The sequence below is a fragment of the Hyalella azteca genome, unplaced genomic scaffold (genome assembly GCF_000764305.2).
Source record: "Hyalella azteca isolate HAZT.00-mixed unplaced genomic scaffold, Hazt_2.0.2 contig8029, whole genome shotgun sequence".
In the NCBI taxonomy this organism is placed as follows: Eukaryota; Metazoa; Arthropoda; class Malacostraca; order Amphipoda; family Hyalellidae; genus Hyalella; species Hyalella azteca.
In genome coordinates, this window is record NW_025938135.1 from 1 (window position 1) to 3,924 (window position 3,924).

Here is a 3,924-nt window from a genome sequence, read left to right on the forward strand (position 1 = left end):
ATATTCCCGAGATTCTTTGCTTGTACTGTCATGCTGGAAATGCATGCACGTTCACATGAATGTGTATGCATATCCAGTATGGGAGTGCAGAGGCAATGATCTCGGCGATATACCGCCGAGGTTTTTTTTTTAAATAAATAATTACAGGCGGCCATGTAAGTTGCGCCGGAGTTTCATGACAGTTACGCCGATGATGGAGGCGCTGCCGCGCGCGGTCAGTCTATGAGACGCGCCGCGGCCATATGCCGTTTAAGTTCGATCCGTCGCGCTTAAAAAAATGGACATTTCGTCGATGATGCGGAGATGTTACTCGGGCGCCCCAGCCGAGCGACTCTACCATAGTCTACTTAAAAACGCCGGCGACACGCCTTTGATTTTTGACTGGGTGTAGCGGCGGCGAAGATCAGGTTGGCTGGAGATCACAAACTTAAGTCTTTCTACTGTGGTGTATCAGTGCGTACTAAAACTGATTCCGGAAACCCGGGTCTGGCCTAAATTACCCTAACATTAAACTTACCCTAGACTAATCTTAATATTACCCAAACGTAAATTATAACTAAATTCAGTTTAAAGAATAGAAATATAATGAACGGTGGGAAATTTCCCACACAAAATCAGAAGCTTTCTTCCCGGTACGATTTTTTCTTAGCCAAATCAATTTTATTCCCGTCGTAAGTAAAAACCTAATTTGATTATTGATGTTGCGCAACTACCCCAGTAAATTGAAACGATTCGCTTTTAATATAATTTTTCAGTAACACTTCTTATTTCGAACTTGATGAAGCAGGAAACATAACTGTGTAAATAATAGTATATAATTGATTATGTGAGTGGCATACTTATTTAATTTTTGGATTAATTTCAGATTAATGATGCCGCCAATGCTATGACAAGAACGGCTTGGTCTGTTTGCTATCCACAGTACACTGCGGATGTTGTGAAATTTGATAATAGTAAGTGTTAAAATAATTATTACGAACTATTTTACTCCCACTAGAATCCATCTTCATTGTTAAAACATCTCATCAAGCACTAAAATATTTAGATTTCAATGTGTAGATACTTTAGTGTACGAATTAAACCTGAATTTTGCTCATTGACAAGCGCAGTTTAAGAACTTTTCTTTCATGAATGCGTATGGATTTTTCAATTCTTATGGTTGAGTTACCGAACGTTAACTAACCAATAGAATCCCTGCATTGTATCACTCCTATACGCTGTTTCGTAATGGGATGCGACCAACACAATATAATCGACTGCTTCGTTTCTCCCCCAGACCCGAACTGCAATATCTACGCTACATCGTACGACGCGACTACATGCGATCAAATTGTTGCCAACTACATGAAGTGCACACTCAAAGCAGCCAAACTTGTGAGTAAAGCATAAGGGAACGCAGCCGTGCACCACAAATTTTGTACACCAATAAGCCCAGAATCGAACGCCTTGGATCTTTCCGGACATCCAACAATCAGCCGTGAATGGAATCTGCTATCCGTAACCGATCATTGACATCCTTCTGCTTTGAATATTTTGAGCTCCACAACTTGTGTGTGTGACTGTACGTTGAGCATCGAGCGTAGGACTTGTGTGTGTGACTGTACGTTGAGCATCGAGTGCAGGACTTGTGAGTGTGACTGTACATTGGGCGCCGAGTTACTGACTGGGCATTGCAGCTCAAAAATTCTGATATCATACTCGCAACACACACGCTCAGCAGGGTTTATATCTGGTCTAGGGCCGATTTTTTCGGGGTTAATGTCAGTCACAAACTCACAAACTATTGGGCGTGACGCCGTGACCCACGCTGGTGGGGCACGCAGACCTGGCAAGTGGGTCAAGACAGCGGGAAGACATTTTAAATTCGGCGTTGTTTCCATATTAAAAAATTTCTCCATGCATCATCTTCAACGACGATCTTACATTTCTACGCAACAGCTCGCACGAAACGTGAGACAAGATCAGCTTGCAATACCCGTTCCGATCTCATTTAATGCTAAAGAATTTTTTTTTCAGCGAGCAAGAAAATTTGTATAAATCCGAACTCTAGTTACCATATAGCCTCAATATCTCCACCTCCCGTTCTTCAGCTGAAGGTCAACAACACCTTTGACGAAGCAGCCTTCAAAGCCACCACGTTGAAGAACAAATGCAGCACTGACGCCAAGTTTATAGCTGCGTACCCGCCGTGCAAGAACTCCACCATGAAATATTTGCACGTAAGTTTAAGTGTATGCTTGTCTATTTGATTTAGAATTAAATGCAACATTTTCCAAATGTATTGTTCAAATTTTAAAGTAACAAGGAAAAATTGGCAACGGTTGCGTATAGTTCGAACAATGAAAGAGAAAACCTTTTTCATAGAAATTCAACGATGTACGTCATACTTCTGCAGCAAACAGAGATCACAGAATTTCCGTAAATGTTCATCGCTGATGCCTCATGTTTCATGTTCCAGGTCAGCCGATTCATCTTCTGTCTCATGCAGAATACATACGGCGAGTGATGTCAGGAAAGAACATTGAAATGAGCCAGAAGAAGACGAGCTGAGCATCAGAATACGTTTCTTCTTCTATAACTTACTCATTTCCGCTTAGATGGATTGCTGACGAGTATATTGTAATGTTGCAATTTTGAGTTCGGAATTTCTTGGAAAATGTTCGTGGCTGTGTTTCAATCTTTGATTGACGGATTTTTTACAATCGAGTTTCACTATCTCTTCCCCATAAAATAAAGATCCAGGAAAAGGATTGTAGGATGCATTTGCTATGACCACATAAATGTACATTTATTAGTTTGAATACATTATTCACGACTTTTACCGCCACGCGCAGTTTCTTGGATATAATCTACATATATAATGTAACAATACAATAAATGATATGAATGCACATATATTTTACTGTCCTGTCTTGATTATTTGCATTCAAATTTCATGTTATATTTTTGTGGAAAACGTTTTATAGGGGTCGATATTTGTTGGTACGTGATAGTAAGTTCTTCTCATAGTGCAGAAGCCAGCTATCAAATTGAACGAAAGATATTCTATTATTCTGTCAAAAAGGCCAATATTCGATGTTTAGATGGAAGCCGCGCAACATTTGAACCCGGTCGCATGACCCCCCAGTCGCTGAACCCAGTCGCTGCCGTTCACGCCCAGTCGAGGGTGGACGTATCGGCAGCGTAACAGAAGATTGTTAATGATTGAAGTTATACCGTGAATCAAAGTAGAAACGGCTAAACACGTAATTTATCCATGAAGTTAAAAAGCAATTAAAATGCCACAAATATTCACCATATTCTATAAAATAAAATGTTCCGGAGTCTAGCTCTGTCATCAGATCGACAATCATTGAATGCAAGTAACCAGTATTCACATTGCAGGCTTTAAACTAAAATTTACAATTAAAAGACAAATCCTATTTACAAGTATGATTGTATTAGAACTGAACGCGGCAATTTAACTAGGCAACTGTTTGAAAATAAGGATTCTAAATTTCATAAGTCAGACACCGGTTATGGAAACTAAAATTGTGGACTCACTTTCGAATGCTGGGACTTTGCACTGCCCGCATTATCTCGTACAGCTGAATGAAAGGAAGGTGCAGGTATCATGCTCGCAAACTCTTCCCTTGATGCTCCGCCAGTCTAGAGTAAATGTTGCGTGACGTCATACCAACATTCACTGATCCGCATTGCGTATATACGTCAGCATTTATAAACTAGAGAAGATCGCATCAAGTCAGGAGGAGTATCTTTATACCTGAAGAAATTTATACCTGAAATTTATACCTGAAGATCTTGAAATTATTTACCAACAATACACGAAAATTGATTTTCGCAAGGTATTTCATAGGATAAATTTTTTAAATATTTAGACCTCGTTTCAGATGCAGGGACAGAATATGGCGGTGTACAATAAAT

General features: G+C 39.8%; 1 long non-coding RNA gene across 1 annotated transcript; it reads left to right on the forward strand.

The window, feature by feature from the left end:
* Positions 1-902: 902 nt before the first annotated feature.
* Positions 903-2,786, forward strand: LOC108677812. The gene is made up of 4 exons (XR_001931284.2): positions 903-953; positions 1,277-1,374; positions 2,091-2,219; positions 2,459-2,786. It is a non-coding gene; the product is annotated as an uncharacterized LOC108677812 (long non-coding RNA).
* Positions 2,787-3,924: the final 1,138 nt, after the last annotated feature.